Raw genomic sequence first — 18,965 nt, 5'->3', positions numbered from 1 at the left:
ATTGAATGGAATAGATCCCTTTTGGACAAAGTGGATTCACCTGCTGCTGCAGTGACCACAGGTGTGATAAGATCTAGAATTGGCATCTGGTGCGATCTCTCCGCTTCCACTCCAAAGAAAGTTACCTGTTTATTCCTATCATGCATTGGTTTTTGGGGTTTTCTTTGAGTAATGATGATCTCTTTAGTAGTCTGTTGGCGCCCTCTCCTGGAGGAATAGTTTGCTTGCTCTTGGACATTCTAAAAGAGAGGTCATGATAGACATTGAGCTTCTGAGCTCAATTGGGGACAGTCATGGGTGATGAATGTTTGCAACCTACTGCGAAGCCTCATACCGCAATATAAGGAACGTCAAATACTAAGAAAGGGCGGCCTATGAAAGAATTACTACTTTCAATAAGTACACTTAAACGGCTAATTGGGAATAGAAAAACTGTAAAAAGCCCTCTGAGAAAGCCCCCCTCTAACCTTTGATAGTAAGCTTTTCTGTAGTCTGCCTGTTGATGTATTTTCCGTTTGAACTGTGCACAACATGAAGAGACGGAACACTGGCGGCTTGTCACAATGCCCCCCGATGACATCACAATAGCGCTGCTGCCTAGAAAACAAGCTGCGCAGAAGAAGTTGTTCTTTGGGTGGGAGGGTGGGCTAGTGGAAGGAGGGGGCAATCTCTTTTTTTCCCGGGTGGTAGGGGGATGACAGGAGAAGGGAAGCGGGTGGTGAGAAAGGTACAGAGGGCAGGGTTTGGGGGCTGGGAAGGAAAGGGAAAAGATTAGGGTTTGGGGATGATGAAAGGGCTTTCTACGGGTAAGGATGGCAAAGGGTGGCAGTGACGGAAAGTCAGGCAACCTGTCCTGTCCGTCTTTTTGTATCGTGAATTGGAAAGACTGCAAGGGGGAGGGGAGTTGCTTGCGCCCTAAAGGAGGAGTTATTCAGATTCATTGCAGTGGGCGGCGGCTGCAAAACGCACCATTCTTCTTGTTTTTGCTCTGCAAAGCAGCCTTTTCAAGGGTTGGCTTGGGTGACAAAATGTCTTGTGTAGGCGTGGGTTTGTCTCCCTCTCGCTCTCTCTCCCTAAGATGTGTCCGGCATAGGCCAGGGTGCCACTCGAGGCCCAAACCAATTCTGGTTATCGCTTCTCGGCCTTTTGGCTAAGATCAAGTGTAGTGTTGTTCGAAGAGGTGGTTTAAGCTCCAGGCCACCTTAGTACAATGATACAATGCACACTGGAAGGTTGCGCTTGCTAGTACTCTGGGTGGATAGTATATTCATCTAGTGGAAAACATGGCCCTACCAGGATCGAGGCTATTAGACTGAGTAAGGATGGGGGGCTATGGTACAACGTGCCCCAGGACTGACGACCCTGGAGTGAGTCTGAGCTTGCTGGCTTGGGACCCCGGCAAGCCTTGGGCTCTGTAGCACACCGTACCTTGCCTTTTCATACTTTTTGAGCATATTACCCTATCCCGGCCTTCTGGCTAGGAAGGGAAATTTTTAAAATCCCGGTCGGAGGTCTGGTCAGCTTTGGGCTGAGAAACTAACACCCGGTTGGAGGTCCGGGTCAGCTTCGGCTGAGAAACCAACACCCGGTTGGAGGTCCGGTTAGCCTTGGGCTGAGAAACCAACACCGGTTGACGGTCCGGGCAGTTTCGGCTGCGAAACCAACAACTAGTAGCTCTCTACTCCACTTGGGTAAGATGCCTGGGTGGACGCTGGGAGCAACGACAAGGCTCAACCAGGCTTCGGCTTGGGGGAGCACCGAAGATCCCTGACCCTTGCTGTGGCCTTCTGGCTCGGAGGGACGGGGTTGATTTTTGGGGACCCTCTACTCACGGTGGGGTCCACACGAATCCTAGCCTTTGCACTGTTTTTGGTGTGACTTCGGTCATGCATTTTTTGTGGTGCTTTGGAAAGCTTCATTAAATCAATCTGTTCTTATCAGTTTAATATCTGATACGTCCCCTATCTGGGGACCATATATTAAATGGATTTTTAGAACAGGGAGATGGAAAAAGAGCTTGCTCTGTCCACTCCACGCATTGACCTGGTATTGCAGTACCTCCAGGAACGGTGCACCCCTTCTTAACCCAGTTTCCAAAAGCAGAACTCAATTCACCTGATTCATATTAGCCCGATTTAATGAATTGGAAGAAAGCATACGTCTTCATATGCACCTCAATTTGGCCCATTCACTTTTCACACTTCCTCCTTTTGTTTTTTATCTTTCACACTTTTGACTTTCTTTATTCATCCAAATAGCAAACTCATCACCACTCAACCTGACCAACTCGGCTATGTCCCCGTGCTGCAGTTCTCTGTCTTATCTAGATCATTTGCAATTGAATGGAATAGATCCCTTTTGGACAAAGTGGATTCACCTGCTGCTGCAGTGACCACAGGTGTGATAAGATCTAGAATTGGCATCTGGTGCGATCTCTCCGCTTCCACTCCAAAGAAAGTTACCTGTTTATTCCTATCATGCATTGGTTTTTGGGGTTTTCTTTGAGTAATGATGATCTCTTTAGTAGTCTGTTGGCGCCCTCTCCTGGAGGAATAGTTTGCTTGCTCTTGGACATTCTAAAAGAGAGGTCATGATAGACATTGAGCTTCTGAGCTCAATTGGGGACAGTCATGGGTGATGAATGTTTGCAACCTACTGCGAAGCCTCATACCGCAATATAAGGAACGTCAAATACTAAGAAAGGGCGGCCTATGAAAGAATTACTACTTTCAATAAGTACACTTAAACGGCTAATTGGGAATAGAAAAACTGTAAAAAGCCCTCTGAGAAAGCCCCCCTCTAACCTTTGATAGTAAGCTTTTCTGTAGTCTGCCTGTTGATGTATTTTCCGTTTGAACTGTGCACAACATGAAGAGACGGAACACTGGCGGCTTGTCACAATGCCCCCCGATGACATCACAATAGCGCTGCTGCCTAGAAAACAAGCTGCGCAGAAGAAGTTGTTCTTTGGGTGGGAGGGTGGGCTAGTGGAAGGAGGGGGCAATCTCTTTTTTTCCCGGGTGGTAGGGGGATGACAGGAGAAGGGAAGCGGGTGGTGAGAAAGGTACAGAGGGCAGGGTTTGGGGGCTGGGAAGGAAAGGGAAAAGATTAGGGTTTGGGGATGATGAAAGGGCTTTCTACGGGTAAGGATGGCAAAGGGTGGCAGTGACGGAAAGTCAGGCAACCTGTCCTGTCCGTCTTTTTGTATCGTGAATTGGAAAGACTGCAAGGGGGAGGGGAGTTGCTTGCGCCCTAAAGGAGGAGTTATTCAGATTCATTGCAGTGGGCGGCGGCTGCAAAACGCACCATTCTTCTTGTTTTTGCTCTGCAAAGCAGCCTTTTCAAGGGTTGGCTTGGGTGACAAAATGTCTTGTGTAGGCGTGGGTTTGTCTCCCTCTCGCTCTCTCTCCCTAAGATGTGTCCGGCATAGGCCAGGGTGCCACTCGAGGCCCAAACCAATTCTGGTTATCGCTTCTCGGCCTTTTGGCTAAGATCAAGTGTAGTATCTGTTCTTATCAGTTTAATATCTGATACGTCCCCTATCTGGGGACCATATATTAAATGGATTTTTAGAACAGGGAGATGGAAAAAGAGCTTGCTCTGTCCACTCCACGCATTGACCTGGTATTGCAGTACCTCCAGGAACGGTGCACCCCTTCTTAACCCAGTTTCCAAAAGCAGAACTCAATTCACCTGATTCATATTAGCCCGATTTAATGAATTGGAAGAAAGCATACGTCTTCATATGCACCTCAATTTGGCCCATTCACTTTTCACACTTCCTCCTTTTGTTTTTTATCTTTCACACTTTTGACTTTCTTTATTCATCCAAATAGCAAACTCATCACCACTCAACCTGACCAACTCGGCTATGTCCCCGTGCTGCAGTTCTCTGTCTTATCTAGATCATTTGCAATTGAATGGAATAGATCCCTTTTGGACAAAGTGGATTCACCTGCTGCTGCAGTGACCACAGGTGTGATAAGATCTAGAATTGGCATCTGGTGCGATCTCTCCGCTTCCACTCCAAAGAAAGTTACCTGTTTATTCCTATCATGCATTGGTTTTTGGGGTTTTCTTTGAGTAATGATGATCTCTTTAGTAGTCTGTTGGCGCCCTCTCCTGGAGGAATAGTTTGCTTGCTCTTGGACATTCTAAAAGAGAGGTCATGATAGACATTGAGCTTCTGAGCTCAATTGGGGACAGTCATGGGTGATGAATGTTTGCAACCTACTGCGAAGCCTCATACCGCAATATAAGGAACGTCAAATACTAAGAAAGGGCGGCCTATGAAAGAATTACTACTTTCAATAAGTACACTTAAACGGCTAATTGGGAATAGAAAAACTGTAAAAAGCCCTCTGAGAAAGCCCCCCTCTAACCTTTGATAGTAAGCTTTTCTGTAGTCTGCCTGTTGATGTATTTTCCGTTTGAACTGTGCACAACATGAAGAGACGGAACACTGGCGGCTTGTCACAATGCCCCCCGATGACATCACAATAGCGCTGCTGCCTAGAAAACAAGCTGCGCAGAAGAAGTTGTTCTTTGGGTGGGAGGGTGGGCTAGTGGAAGGAGGGGGCAATCTCTTTTTTTCCCGGGTGGTAGGGGGATGACAGGAGAAGGGAAGCGGGTGGTGAGAAAGGTACAGAGGGCAGGGTTTGGGGGCTGGGAAGGAAAGGGAAAAGATTAGGGTTTGGGGATGATGAAAGGGCTTTCTACGGGTAAGGATGGCAAAGGGTGGCAGTGACGGAAAGTCAGGCAACCTGTCCTGTCCGTCTTTTTGTATCGTGAATTGGAAAGACTGCAAGGGGGAGGGGAGTTGCTTGCGCCCTAAAGGAGGAGTTATTCAGATTCATTGCAGTGGGCGGCGGCTGCAAAACGCACCATTCTTCTTGTTTTTGCTCTGCAAAGCAGCCTTTTCAAGGGTTGGCTTGGGTGACAAAATGTCTTGTGTAGGCGTGGGTTTGTCTCCCTCTCGCTCTCTCTCCCTAAGATGTGTCCGGCATAGGCCAGGGTGCCACTCGAGGCCCAAACCAATTCTGGTTATCGCTTCTCGGCCTTTTGGCTAAGATCAAGTGTAGTATCTGTTCTTATCAGTTTAATATCTGATACGTCCCCTATCTGGGGACCATATATTAAATGGATTTTTAGAACAGGGAGATGGAAAAAGAGCTTGCTCTGTCCACTCCACGCATTGACCTGGTATTGCAGTACCTCCAGGAACGGTGCACCCCTCAGTTTCCAAAAGCAGAACTCAATTCACCTGATTCATATTAGCCCGATTTAATGAATTGGAAGAAAGCATACGTCTTCATATGCACCTCAATTTGGCCCATTCACTTTTCACACTTCCTCCTTTTGTTTTTTATCTTTCACACTTTTGACTTTCTTTATTCATCCAAATAGCAAACTCATCACCACTCAACCTGACCAACTCGGCTATGTCCCCGTGCTGCAGTTCTCTGTCTTATCTAGATCATTTGCAATTGAATGGAATAGATCCCTTTTGGACAAAGTGGATTCACCTGCTGCTGCAGTGACCACAGGTGTGATAACATCTAGAATTGGCATCTGGTGCGATCTCTCCGCTTCCACTCCAAAGAAAGTTACCTGTTTATTCCTATCATGCATTGGTTTTTGGGGTTTTCTTTGAGTAATGATGATCTCTTTAGTAGTCTGTTGGCGCCCTCTCCTGGAGGAATAGTTTGCTTGCTCTTGGACATTCTAAAAGAGAGGTCATGATAGACATTGAGCTTCTGAGCTCAATTGGGGACAGTCATGGGTGATGAATGTTTGCAACCTACTGCGAAGCCTCATACCGCAATATAAGGAACGTCAAATACTAAGAAAGGGCGGCCTATGAAAGAATTACTACTTTCAATAAGTACACTTAAACGGCTAATTGGGAATAGAAAAACTGTAAAAAGCCCTCTGAGAAAGCCCCCCTCTAACCTTTGATAGTAAGCTTTTCTGTAGTCTGCCTGTTGATGTATTTTCCGTTTGAACTGTGCACAACATGAAGAGACGGAACACTGGCGGCTTGTCACAATGCCCCCCGATGACATCACAATAGCGCTGCTGCCTAGAAAACAAGCTGCGCAGAAGAAGTTGTTCTTTGGGTGGGAGGGTGGGCTAGTGGAAGGAGGGGGCAATCTCTTTTTTTCCCGGGTGGTAGGGGGATGACAGGAGAAGGGAAGCGGGTGGTGAGAAAGGTACAGAGGGCAGGGTTTGGGGGCTGGGAAGGAAAGGGAAAAGATTAGGGTTTGGGGATGATGAAAGGGCTTTCTACGGGTAAGGATGGCAAAGGGTGGCAGTGACGGAAAGTCAGGCAACCTGTCCTGTCCGTCTTTTTGTATCGTGAATTGGAAAGACTGCAAGGGGGAGGGGAGTTGCTTGCGCCCTAAAGGAGGAGTTATTCAGATTCATTGCAGTGGGCGGCGGCTGCAAAACGCACCATTCTTCTTGTTTTGGCTCTGCAAAGCAGCCTTTTCAAGGGTTGGCTTGGGTGACAAAATGTCTTGTGTAGGCGTGGGTTTGTCTCCCTCTCGCTCTCTCTCCCTAAGATGTGTCCGGCATAGGCCAGGGTGCCACTCGAGGCCCAAACCAATTCTGGTTATCGCTTCTCGGCCTTTTGGCTAAGATCAAGTGTAGTATCTGTTCTTATCAGTTTAATATCTGATACGTCCCCTATCTGGGGACCATATATTAAATGGATTTTTAGAACAGGGAGATGGAAAAAGAGCTTGCTCTGTCCACTCCACGCATTGACCTGGTATTGCAGTACCTCCAGGAACGGTGCACCCCTTCTTAACCCAGTTTCCAAAAGCAGAACTCAATTCACCTGATTCATATTAGCCCGATTTAATGAATTGGAAGAAAGCATACGTCTTCATATGCACCTCAATTTGGCCCATTCACTTTTCACACTTCCTCCTTTTGTTTTTTATCTTTCACACTTTTGACTTTCTTTATTCATCCAAATAGCAAACTCATCACCACTCAACCTGACCAACTCGGCTATGTCCCCGTGCTGCAGTTCTCTGTCTTATCTAGATCATTTGCAATTGAATGGAATAGATCCCTTTTGGACAAAGTGGATTCACCTGCTGCTGCAGTGACCACAGGTGTGATAACATCTAGAATTGGCATCTGGTGCGATCTCTCCGCTTCCACTCCAAAGAAAGTTACCTGTTTATTCCTATCATGCATTGGTTTTTGGGGTTTTCTTTGAGTAATGATGATCTCTTTAGTAGTCTGTTGGCGCCCTCTCCTGGAGGAATAGTTTGCTTGCTCTTGGACATTCTAAAAGAGAGGTCATGATAGACATTGAGCTTCTGAGCTCAATTGGGGACAGTCATGGGTGATGAATGTTTGCAACCTACTGCGAAGCCTCATACCGCAATATAAGGAACGTCAAATACTAAGAAAGGGCGGCCTATGAAAGAATTACTACTTTCAATAAGTACACTTAAACGGCTAATTGGGAATAGAAAAACTGTAAAAAGCCCTCTGAGAAAGCCCCCCTCTAACCTTTGATAGTAAGCTTTTCTGTAGTCTGCCTGTTGATGTATTTTCCGTTTGAACTGTGCACAACATGAAGAGACGGAACACTGGCGGCTTGTCACAATGCCCCCCGATGACATCACAATAGCGCTGCTGCCTAGAAAACAAGCTGCGCAGAAGAAGTTGTTCTTTGGGTGGGAGGGTGGGCTAGTGGAAGGAGGGGGCAATCTCTTTTTTTCCCGGGTGGTAGGGGGATGACAGGAGAAGGGAAGCGGGTGGTGAGAAAGGTACAGAGGGCAGGGTTTGGGGGCTGGGAAGGAAAGGGAAAAGATTAGGGTTTGGGGATGATGAAAGGGCTTTCTACGGGTAAGGATGGCAAAGGGTGGCAGTGACGGAAAGTCAGGCAACCTGTCCTGTCCGTCTTTTTGTATCGTGAATTGGAAAGACTGCAAGGGGGAGGGGAGTTGCTTGCGCCCTAAAGGAGGAGTTATTCAGATTCATTGCAGTGGGCGGCGGCTGCAAAACGCACCATTCTTCTTGTTTTGGCTCTGCAAAGCAGCCTTTTCAAGGGTTGGCTTGGGTGACAAAATGTCTTGTGTAGGCGTGGGTTTGTCTCCCTCTCGCTCTCTCTCCCTAAGATGTGTCCGGCATAGGCCAGGGTGCCACTCGAGGCCCAAACCAATTCTGGTTATCGCTTCTCGGCCTTTTGGCTAAGATCAAGTGTAGTATCTGTTCTTATCAGTTTAATATCTGATACGTCCCCTATCTGGGGACCATATATTAAATGGATTTTTAGAACAGGGAGATGGAAAAAGAGCTTGCTCTGTCCACTCCACGCATTGACCTGGTATTGCAGTACCTCCAGGAACGGTGCACCCCTTCTTAACCCAGTTTCCAAAAGCAGAACTCAATTCACCTGATTCATATTAGCCCGATTTAATGAATTGGAAGAAAGCATACGTCTTCATATGCACCTCAATTTGGCCCATTCACTTTTCACACTTCCTCCTTTTGTTTTTTATCTTTCACACTTTTGACTTTCTTTATTCATCCAAATAGCAAACTCATCACCACTCAACCTGACCAACTCGGCTATGTCCCCGTGCTGCAGTTCTCTGTCTTATCTAGATCATTTGCAATTGAATGGAATAGATCCCTTTTGGACAAAGTGGATTCACCTGCTGCTGCAGTGACCACAGGTGTGATAACATCTAGAATTGGCATCTGGTGCGATCTCTCCGCTTCCACTCCAAAGAAAGTTACCTGTTTATTCCTATCATGCATTGGTTTTTGGGGTTTTCTTTGAGTAATGATGATCTCTTTAGTAGTCTGTTGGCGCCCTCTCCTGGAGGAATAGTTTGCTTGCTCTTGGACATTCTAAAAGAGAGGTCATGATAGACATTGAGCTTCTGAGCTCAATTGGGGACAGTCATGGGTGATGAATGTTTGCAACCTACTGCGAAGCCTCATACCGCAATATAAGGAACGTCAAATACTAAGAAAGGGCGGCCTATGAAAGAATTACTACTTTCAATAAGTACACTTAAACGGCTAATTGGGAATAGAAAAACTGTAAAAAGCCCTCTGAGAAAGCCCCCCTCTAACCTTTGATAGTAAGCTTTTCTGTAGTCTGCCTGTTGATGTATTTTCCGTTTGAACTGTGCACAACATGAAGAGACGGAACACTGGCGGCTTGTCACAATGCCCCCCGATGACATCACAATAGCGCTGCTGCCTAGAAAACAAGCTGCGCAGAAGAAGTTGTTCTTTGGGTGGGAGGGTGGGCTAGTGGAAGGAGGGGGCAATCTCTTTTTTTCCCGGGTGGTAGGGGGATGACAGGAGAAGGGAAGCGGGTGGTGAGAAAGGTACAGAGGGCAGGGTTTGGGGGCTGGGAAGGAAAGGGAAAAGATTAGGGTTTGGGGATGATGAAAGGGCTTTCTACGGGTAAGGATGGCAAAGGGTGGCAGTGACGGAAAGTCAGGCAACCTGTCCTGTCCGTCTTTTTGTATCGTGAATTGGAAAGACTGCAAGGGGGAGGGGAGTTGCTTGCGCCCTAAAGGAGGAGTTATTCAGATTCATTGCAGTGGGCGGCGGCTGCAAAACGCACCATTCTTCTTGTTTTGGCTCTGCAAAGCAGCCTTTTCAAGGGTTGGCTTGGGTGACAAAATGTCTTGTGTAGGCGTGGGTTTGTCTCCCTCTCGCTCTCTCTCCCTAAGATGTGTCCGGCATAGGCCAGGGTGCCACTCGAGGCCCAAACCAATTCTGGTTATCGCTTCTCGGCCTTTTGGCTAAGATCAAGTGTAGTATCTGTTCTTATCAGTTTAATATCTGATACGTCCCCTATCTGGGGACCATATATTAAATGGATTTTTAGAACAGGGAGATGGAAAAAGAGCTTGCTCTGTCCACTCCACGCATTGACCTGGTATTGCAGTACCTCCAGGAACGGTGCACCCCTTCTTAACCCAGTTTCCAAAAGCAGAACTCAATTCACCTGATTCATATTAGCCCGATTTAATGAATTGGAAGAAAGCATACGTCTTCATATGCACCTCAATTTGGCCCATTCACTTTTCACACTTCCTCCTTTTGTTTTTTATCTTTCACACTTTTGACTTTCTTTATTCATCCAAATAGCAAACTCATCACCACTCAACCTGACCAACTCGGCTATGTCCCCGTGCTGCAGTTCTCTGTCTTATCTAGATCATTTGCAATTGAATGGAATAGATCCCTTTTGGACAAAGTGGATTCACCTGCTGCTGCAGTGACCACAGGTGTGATAACATCTAGAATTGGCATCTGGTGCGATCTCTCCGCTTCCACTCCAAAGAAAGTTACCTGTTTATTCCTATCATGCATTGGTTTTTGGGGTTTTCTTTGAGTAATGATGATCTCTTTAGTAGTCTGTTGGCGCCCTCTCCTGGAGGAATAGTTTGCTTGCTCTTGGACATTCTAAAAGAGAGGTCATGATAGACATTGAGCTTCTGAGCTCAATTGGGGACAGTCATGGGTGATGAATGTTTGCAACCTACTGCGAAGCCTCATACCGCAATATAAGGAACGTCAAATACTAAGAAAGGGCGGCCTATGAAAGAATTACTACTTTCAATAAGTACACTTAAACGGCTAATTGGGAATAGAAAAACTGTAAAAAGCCCTCTGAGAAAGCCCCCCTCTAACCTTTGATAGTAAGCTTTTCTGTAGTCTGCCTGTTGATGTATTTTCCGTTTGAACTGTGCACAACATGAAGAGACGGAACACTGGCGGCTTGTCACAATGCCCCCCGATGACATCACAATAGCGCTGCTGCCTAGAAAACAAGCTGCGCAGAAGAAGTTGTTCTTTGGGTGGGAGGGTGGGCTAGTGGAAGGAGGGGGCAATCTCTTTTTTTCCCGGGTGGTAGGGGGATGACAGGAGAAGGGAAGCGGGTGGTGAGAAAGGTACAGAGGGCAGGGTTTGGGGGCTGGGAAGGAAAGGGAAAAGATTAGGGTTTGGGGATGATGAAAGGGCTTTCTACGGGTAAGGATGGCAAAGGGTGGCAGTGACGGAAAGTCAGGCAACCTGTCCTGTCCGTCTTTTTGTATCGTGAATTGGAAAGACTGCAAGGGGGAGGGGAGTTGCTTGCGCCCTAAAGGAGGAGTTATTCAGATTCATTGCAGTGGGCGGCGGCTGCAAAACGCACCATTCTTCTTGTTTTGGCTCTGCAAAGCAGCCTTTTCAAGGGTTGGCTTGGGTGACAAAATGTCTTGTGTAGGCGTGGGTTTGTCTCCCTCTCGCTCTCTCTCCCTAAGATGTGTCCGGCATAGGCCAGGGTGCCACTCGAGGCCCAAACCAATTCTGGTTATCGCTTCTCGGCCTTTTGGCTAAGATCAAGTGTAGTATCTGTTCTTATCAGTTTAATATCTGATACGTCCCCTATCTGGGGACCATATATTAAATGGATTTTTAGAACAGGGAGATGGAAAAAGAGCTTGCTCTGTCCACTCCACGCATTGACCTGGTATTGCAGTACCTCCAGGAACGGTGCACCCCTTCTTAACCCAGTTTCCAAAAGCAGAACTCAATTCACCTGATTCATATTAGCCCGATTTAATGAATTGGAAGAAAGCATACGTCTTCATATGCACCTCAATTTGGCCCATTCACTTTTCACACTTCCTCCTTTTGTTTTTTATCTTTCACACTTTTGACTTTCTTTATTCATCCAAATAGCAAACTCATCACCACTCAACCTGACCAACTCGGCTATGTCCCCGTGCTGCAGTTCTCTGTCTTATCTAGATCATTTGCAATTGAATGGAATAGATCCCTTTTGGACAAAGTGGATTCACCTGCTGCTGCAGTGACCACAGGTGTGATAACATCTAGAATTGGCATCTGGTGCGATCTCTCCGCTTCCACTCCAAAGAAAGTTACCTGTTTATTCCTATCATGCATTGGTTTTTGGGGTTTTCTTTGAGTAATGATGATCTCTTTAGTAGTCTGTTGGCGCCCTCTCCTGGAGGAATAGTTTGCTTGCTCTTGGACATTCTAAAAGAGAGGTCATGATAGACATTGAGCTTCTGAGCTCAATTGGGGACAGTCATGGGTGATGAATGTTTGCAACCTACTGCGAAGCCTCATACCGCAATATAAGGAACGTCAAATACTAAGAAAGGGCGGCCTATGAAAGAATTACTACTTTCAATAAGTACACTTAAACGGCTAATTGGGAATAGAAAAACTGTAAAAAGCCCTCTGAGAAAGCCCCCCTCTAACCTTTGATAGTAAGCTTTTCTGTAGTCTGCCTGTTGATGTATTTTCCGTTTGAACTGTGCACAACATGAAGAGACGGAACACTGGCGGCTTGTCACAATGCCCCCCGATGACATCACAATAGCGCTGCTGCCTAGAAAACAAGCTGCGCAGAAGAAGTTGTTCTTTGGGTGGGAGGGTGGGCTAGTGGAAGGAGGGGGCAATCTCTTTTTTTCCCGGGTGGTAGGGGGATGACAGGAGAAGGGAAGCGGGTGGTGAGAAAGGTACAGAGGGCAGGGTTTGGGGGCTGGGAAGGAAAGGGAAAAGATTAGGGTTTGGGGATGATGAAAGGGCTTTCTACGGGTAAGGATGGCAAAGGGTGGCAGTGACGGAAAGTCAGGCAACCTGTCCTGTCCGTCTTTTTGTATCGTGAATTGGAAAGACTGCAAGGGGGAGGGGAGTTGCTTGCGCCCTAAAGGAGGAGTTATTCAGATTCATTGCAGTGGGCGGCGGCTGCAAAACGCACCATTCTTCTTGTTTTGGCTCTGCAAAGCAGCCTTTTCAAGGGTTGGCTTGGGTGACAAAATGTCTTGTGTAGGCGTGGGTTTGTCTCCCTCTCGCTCTCTCTCCCTAAGATGTGTCCGGCATAGGCCAGGGTGCCACTCGAGGCCCAAACCAATTCTGGTTATCGCTTCTCGGCCTTTTGGCTAAGATCAAGTGTAGTATCTGTTCTTATCAGTTTAATATCTGATACGTCCCCTATCTGGGGACCATATATTAAATGGATTTTTAGAACAGGGAGATGGAAAAAGAGCTTGCTCTGTCCACTCCACGCATTGACCTGGTATTGCAGTACCTCCAGGAACGGTGCACCCCTTCTTAACCCAGTTTCCAAAAGCAGAACTCAATTCACCTGATTCATATTAGCCCGATTTAATGAATTGGAAGAAAGCATACGTCTTCATATGCACCTCAATTTGGCCCATTCACTTTTCACACTTCCTCCTTTTGTTTTTTATCTTTCACACTTTTGACTTTCTTTATTCATCCAAATAGCAAACTCATCACCACTCAACCTGACCAACTCGGCTATGTCCCCGTGCTGCAGTTCTCTGTCTTATCTAGATCATTTGCAATTGAATGGAATAGATCCCTTTTGGACAAAGTGGATTCACCTGCTGCTGCAGTGACCACAGGTGTGATAACATCTAGAATTGGCATCTGGTGATCTCTCCGCTTCCACTCCAAAGAAAGTTACCTGTTTATTCCTATCATGCATTGGTTTTTGGGGTTTTCTTTGAGTAATGATGATCTCTTTAGTAGTCTGTTGGCGCCCTCTCCTGGAGGAATAGTTTGCTTGCTCTTGGACATTCTAAAAGAGAGGTCATGATAGACATTGAGCTTCTGAGCTCAATTGGGGACAGTCATGGGTGATGAATGTTTGCAACCTACTGCGAAGCCTCATACCGCAATATAAGGAACGTCAAATACTAAGAAAGGGCGGCCTATGAAAGAATTACTACTTTCAATAAGTACACTTAAACGGCTAATTGGGAATAGAAAAACTGTAAAAAGCCCTCTGAGAAAGCCCCCCTCTAACCTTTGATAGTAAGCTTTTCTGTAGTCTGCCTGTTGATGTATTTTCCGTTTGAACTGTGCACAACATGAAGAGACGGAACACTGGCGGCTTGTCACAATGCCCCCCGATGACATCACAATAGCGCTGCTGCCTAGAAAACAAGCTGCGCAGAAGAAGTTGTTCTTTGGGTGGGAGGGTGGGCTAGTGGAAGGAGGGGGCAATCTCTTTTTTTCCCGGGTGGTAGGGGGATGACAGGAGAAGGGAAGCGGGTGGTGAGAAAGGTACAGAGGGCAGGGTTTGGGGGCTGGGAAGGAAAGGGAAAAGATTAGGGTTTGGGGATGATGAAAGGGCTTTCTACGGGTAAGAGATGGCAAAGGGTGGCAGTGACGGAAAGTCAGGCAACCTGTCCTGTCCGTCTTTTTGTATCGTGAATTGGAAAGACTGCAAGGGGGAGGGGAGTTGCTTGCGCCCTAAAGGAGGAGTTATTCAGATTCATTGCAGTGGGCGGCGGCTGCAAAACGCACCATTCTTCTTGTTTTGGCTCTGCAAAGCAGCCTTTTCAAGGGTTGGCTTGGGTGACAAAATGTCTTGTGTAGGCGTGGGTTTGTCTCCCTCTCGCTCTCTCTCCCTAAGATGTGTCCGGCATAGGCCAGGGTGCCACTCGAGGCCCAAACCAATTCTGGTTATCGCTTCTCGGCCTTTTGGCTAAGATCAAGTGTAGTATCTGTTCTTATCAGTTTAATATCTGATACGTCCCCTATCTGGGGACCATATATTAAATGGATTTTTAGAACAGGGAGATGGAAAAAGAGCTTGCTCTGTCCACTCCACGCATTGACCTGGTATTGCAGTACCTCCAGGAACGGTGCACCCCTTCTTAACCCAGTTTCCAAAAGCAGAACTCAATTCACCTGATTCATATTAGCCCGATTTAATGAATTGGAAGAAAGCATACGTCTTCATATGCACCTCAATTTGGCCCATTCACTTTTCACACTTCCTCCTTTTGTTTTTTATCTTTCACACTTTTGACTTTCTTTATTCATCCAAATAGCAAACTCATCACCACTCAACCTGACCAACTCGGCTATGTCCCCGTGCTGCAGTTCTCTGTCTTATCTAGATCATTTGCAATTGAATGGAATAGATCCCTTTTGGACAAAGTGGATTCACCTGCTGCTGCAGTGACCACAGGTGTGATAACATCTAGAATTGGCATCTGGTGCGATCTCTCCGCTTCCACTCCAAAGAAAGTTACCTGTTTATTCCTATCATGCATTGGTTTTTGGGGTTTTCTTTGAGTAATGATGATCTCTTTAGTAGTCTGTTGGCGCCCTCTCCTGGAGGAATAGTTTGCTTGCTCTTGGACATTCTAAAAGAGAGGTCATGATAGACATTGAGCTTCTGAGCTCAATTGGGGACAGTCATGGGTGATGAATGTTTGCAACCTACTGCGAAGCCTCATACCGCAATATAAGGAACGTCAAATACTAAGAAAGGGCGGCCTATGAAAGAATTACTACTTTCAATAAGTACACTTAAACGGCTAATTGGGAATAGAAAAACTGTAAAAAGCCCTCTGAGAAAGCCCCCCTCTAACCTTTGATAGTAAGCTTTTCTGTAGTCTGCCTGTTGATGTATTTTCCGTTTGAACTGTGCACAACATGAAGAGACGGAACACTGGCGGCTTGTCACAATGCCCCCCGATGACATCACAATAGCGCTGCTGCCTAGAAAACAAGCTGCGCAGAAGAAGTTGTTCTTTGGGTGGGAGGGTGGGCTAGTGGAAGGAGGGGGCAATCTCTTTTTTTCCCGGGTGGTAGGGGGATGACAGGAGAAGGGAAGCGGGTGGTGAGAAAGGTACAGAGGGCAGGGTTTGGGGGCTGGGAAGGAAAGGGAAAAGATTAGGGTTTGGGGATGATGAAAGGGCTTTCTACGGGTAAGGATGGCAAAGGGTGGCAGTGACGGAAAGTCAGGCAACCTGTCCTGTCCGTCTTTTTGTATCGTGAATTGGAAAGACTGCAAGGGGGAGGGGAGTTGCTTGCGCCCTAAAGGAGGAGTTATTCAGATTCATTGCAGTGGGCGGCGGCTGCAAAACGCACCATTCTTCTTGTTTTGGCTCTGCAAAGCAGCCTTTTCAAGGGTTGGCTTGGGTGACAAAATGTCTTGTGTAGGCGTGGGTTTGTCTCCCTCTCGCTCTCTCTCCCTAAGATGTGTCCGGCATAGGCCAGGGTGCCACTCGAGGCCCAAACCAATTCTGGTTATCGCTTCTCGGCCTTTTGGCTAAGATCAAGTGTAGTATCTGTTCTTATCAGTTTAATATCTGATACGTCCCCTATCTGGGGACCATATATTAAATGGATTTTTAGAACAGGGAGATGGAAAAAGAGCTTGCTCTGTCCACTCCACGCATTGACCTGGTATTGCAGTACCTCCAGGAACGGTGCACCCCTTCTTAACCCAGTTTCCAAAAGCAGAACTCAATTCACCTGATTCATATTAGCCCGATTTAATGAATTGGAAGAAAGCATACGTCTTCATATGCACCTCAATTTGGCCCATTCACTTTTCACACTTCCTCCTTTTGTTTTTTATCTTTCACACTTTTGACTTTCTTTATTCATCCAAATAGCAAACTCATCACCACTCAACCTGACCAACTCGGCTATGTCCCCGTGCTGCAGTTCTCTGTCTTATCTAGATCATTTGCAATTGAATGGAATAGATCCCTTTTGGACAAAGTGGATTCACCTGCTGCTGCAGTGACCACAGGTGTGATAACATCTAGAATTGGCATCTGGTGCGATCTCTCCGCTTCCACTCCAAAGAAAGTTACCTGTTTATTCCTATCATGCATTGGTTTTTGGGGTTTTCTTTGAGTAATGATGATCTCTTTAGTAGTCTGTTGGCGCCCTCTCCTGGAGGAATAGTTTGCTTGCTCTTGGACATTCTAAAAGAGAGGTCATGATAGACATTGAGCTTCTGAGCTCAATTGGGGACAGTCATGGGTGATGAATGTTTGCAACCTACTGCGAAGCCTCATACCGCAATATAAGGAACGTCAAATACTAAGAAAGGGCGGCCTATGAAAGAATTACTACTTTCAATAAGTACACTTAAACGGCTAATTGGGAATAGAAAAACTGTAAAAAGCCCTCTGAGAAAGCCCCCCTCTAACCTTTGATAGTAAGCTTTTCTGTAGTCTGCCTGTTGATGTATTTTCCGTTTGAACTGTGCACAACATGAAGAGACGGAACACTGGCGGCTTGTCACAATGCCCCCCGATGACATCACAATAGCGCTGCTGCCTAGAAAACAAGCTGCGCAGAAGAAGTTGTTCTTTGGGTGGGAGGGTGGGCTAGTGGAAGGAGGGGGCAATCTCTTTTTTTCCCGGGTGGTAGGGGGATGACAGGAGAAGGGAAGCGGGTGGTGAGAAAGGTACAGAGGGCAGGGTTTGGGGGCTGGGAAGGAAAGGGAAAAGATTAGGGTTTGGGGATGATGAAAGGGCTTTCTACGGGTAAGGATGGCAAAGGGTGGCAGTGACGGAAAGTCAGGCAACCTGTCCTGTCCGTCTTTTTGTATCGTGAATTGGAAAGACTGCAAGGGGGAGGGGAGTTGCTTGCGCCCTAAAGGAGGAGTTATTCAGATTCATTGCAGTGGGCGGCGGCTGCAAAACGCACCATTCTTCTTGTTTTGGCTCTGCAAAGCAGCCTTTTCAAGGGTTGGCTTGGGTGACAAAATGTCTTGTGTAGGCGTGGGTTTGTCTCCCTCTCGCTCTCTCTCCCTAAGATGTGTCCGGCATAGGCCAGGGTGCCACTCGAGGCCCAAACCAATTCTGGTTATCGCTTCTCGGCCTTTTGGCTAAGATCAAGTGTAGTATCTGTTCTTATCAGTTTAATATCTGATACGTCCCCTATCTGGGGACCATATATTAAATGGATTTTTAGAACAGGGAGATGGAAAAAGAGCTTGCTCTGTCCACTCCACGCATTGACCTGGTATTGCAGTACCTCCAGGAACGGTGCACCCCTTCTTAACCCAGTTTCCAAAAGCAGAACTCAATTCACCTGATTCATATTAGCCCGATTTAATGAATTGGAAGAAAGCATACGTCTTCATATGCACCTCAATTTGGCCCATTCACTTTTCACACTTCCTCCTTTTGTTTTTTATCTTTCACACTTTTGACTTTCTTTATTCATCCAAATAGCAAACTCATCACCACTCAACCTGACCAACTCGGCTATGTCCCCGTGCTGCAGTTCTCTGTCTTATCTAGATCATTTGCAATTGAATGGAATAGATCCCTTTTGGACAAAGTGGATTCACCTGCTGCTGCAGTGACCACAGGTGTGATAACATCTAGAATTGGCATCTGGTGCGATCTCTCCGCTTCCACTCCAAAGAAAGTTACCTGTTTATTCCTATCATGCATTGGTTTTTGGGGTTTTCTTTGAGTAATGATGATCTCTTTAGTAGTCTGTTGGCGCCCTCTCCTGGAGGAATAGTTTGCTTGCTCTTGGACATTCTAAAAGAGAGGTCATGATAGACATTGAGCTTCTGAGCTCAATTGGGGACAGTCATGGGTGATGAATGTTTGCAACCTACTGCGAAGCCTCATACCGCAATATAAGGAACGTCAAATACTAAGAAAGGGCGGCCTATGAAAGAATTACTACTTTCAATAAGTACACTTAAACGGCTAATTGGGAATAGAAAAACTGTAAAAAGCCCTCTGAGAAAGCCCCCCTCTAACCTTTGATAGTAAGCTTTTCTGTAGTCTGCCTGTTGATGTATTTTCCGTTTGAACTGTGCACAACATGAAGAGACGGAACACTGGCGGCTTGTCACAATGCCCCCCGATGACATCACAATAGCGCTGCTGCCTAGAAAACAAGCTGCGCAGAAGAAGTTGTTCTTTGGGTGGGAGGGTGGGCTAGTGGAAGGAGGGGGCAATCTCTTTTTTTCCCGGGTGGTAGGGGGATGACAGGAGAAGGGAAGCGGGTGGTGAGAAAGGTACAGAGGGCAGGGTTTGGGGGCTGGGAAGGAAAGGGAAAAGATTAGGGTTTGGGGATGATGAAAGGGCTTTCTACGGGTAAGGATGGCAAAGGGTGGCAGTGACGGAAAGTCAGGCAACCTGTCCTGT

At 46.6% G+C, this 18,965-nt stretch overlaps 11 non-coding genes across 11 annotated transcripts; all 11 read left to right on the top strand.

Moving 5' to 3' along the window:
* Positions 1-1,890: 1,890 nt before the first annotated feature.
* Positions 1,891-2,080, top strand: LOC142283370 (U2 spliceosomal RNA). The gene has a single exon (XR_012745035.1). It is a non-coding gene; the product is annotated as a U2 spliceosomal RNA (small nuclear RNA).
* A 1,387-nt stretch (positions 2,081-3,467) lies between these two features.
* LOC142283321 (U2 spliceosomal RNA) lies at positions 3,468-3,658 on the top strand. Its single transcript, XR_012744992.1, has one exon. It is a non-coding gene; the product is annotated as a U2 spliceosomal RNA (small nuclear RNA).
* A 1,387-nt stretch (positions 3,659-5,045) lies between these two features.
* On the top strand, positions 5,046-5,236 carry LOC142283356 (U2 spliceosomal RNA). The gene has a single exon (XR_012745025.1). It is a non-coding gene; the product is annotated as a U2 spliceosomal RNA (small nuclear RNA).
* Positions 5,237-6,615: 1,379 nt separating this feature from the next.
* LOC142283320 (U2 spliceosomal RNA) lies at positions 6,616-6,806 on the top strand. The gene has a single exon (XR_012744991.1). It is a non-coding gene; the product is annotated as a U2 spliceosomal RNA (small nuclear RNA).
* A 1,387-nt stretch (positions 6,807-8,193) lies between these two features.
* LOC142283319 (U2 spliceosomal RNA) lies at positions 8,194-8,384 on the top strand. Its single transcript, XR_012744990.1, has one exon. It is a non-coding gene; the product is annotated as a U2 spliceosomal RNA (small nuclear RNA).
* Positions 8,385-9,771: 1,387 nt separating this feature from the next.
* LOC142283316 (U2 spliceosomal RNA) lies at positions 9,772-9,962 on the top strand. Its single transcript, XR_012744988.1, has one exon. It is a non-coding gene; the product is annotated as a U2 spliceosomal RNA (small nuclear RNA).
* Positions 9,963-11,349: 1,387 nt separating this feature from the next.
* Positions 11,350-11,540, top strand: LOC142283315 (U2 spliceosomal RNA). The gene has a single exon (XR_012744987.1). It is a non-coding gene; the product is annotated as a U2 spliceosomal RNA (small nuclear RNA).
* A 1,387-nt stretch (positions 11,541-12,927) lies between these two features.
* LOC142283314 (U2 spliceosomal RNA) lies at positions 12,928-13,118 on the top strand. Its single transcript, XR_012744986.1, has one exon. It is a non-coding gene; the product is annotated as a U2 spliceosomal RNA (small nuclear RNA).
* Positions 13,119-14,504: 1,386 nt separating this feature from the next.
* Positions 14,505-14,695, top strand: LOC142283313 (U2 spliceosomal RNA). The gene has a single exon (XR_012744985.1). It is a non-coding gene; the product is annotated as a U2 spliceosomal RNA (small nuclear RNA).
* A 1,387-nt stretch (positions 14,696-16,082) lies between these two features.
* On the top strand, positions 16,083-16,273 carry LOC142283312 (U2 spliceosomal RNA). The gene has a single exon (XR_012744984.1). It is a non-coding gene; the product is annotated as a U2 spliceosomal RNA (small nuclear RNA).
* A 1,387-nt stretch (positions 16,274-17,660) lies between these two features.
* Positions 17,661-17,851, top strand: LOC142283311 (U2 spliceosomal RNA). The gene has a single exon (XR_012744983.1). It is a non-coding gene; the product is annotated as a U2 spliceosomal RNA (small nuclear RNA).
* Positions 17,852-18,965: the final 1,114 nt, after the last annotated feature.

Source organism: Anomaloglossus baeobatrachus, unplaced genomic scaffold, assembly GCF_048569485.1.
Source record: "Anomaloglossus baeobatrachus isolate aAnoBae1 unplaced genomic scaffold, aAnoBae1.hap1 Scaffold_536, whole genome shotgun sequence".
NCBI classification, from domain to species: Eukaryota; Metazoa; Chordata; class Amphibia; order Anura; family Aromobatidae; genus Anomaloglossus; species Anomaloglossus baeobatrachus.
Note: the sequence above shows the minus strand (reverse complement) of the source record. Positions and strands in the feature narration are given on the sequence as shown.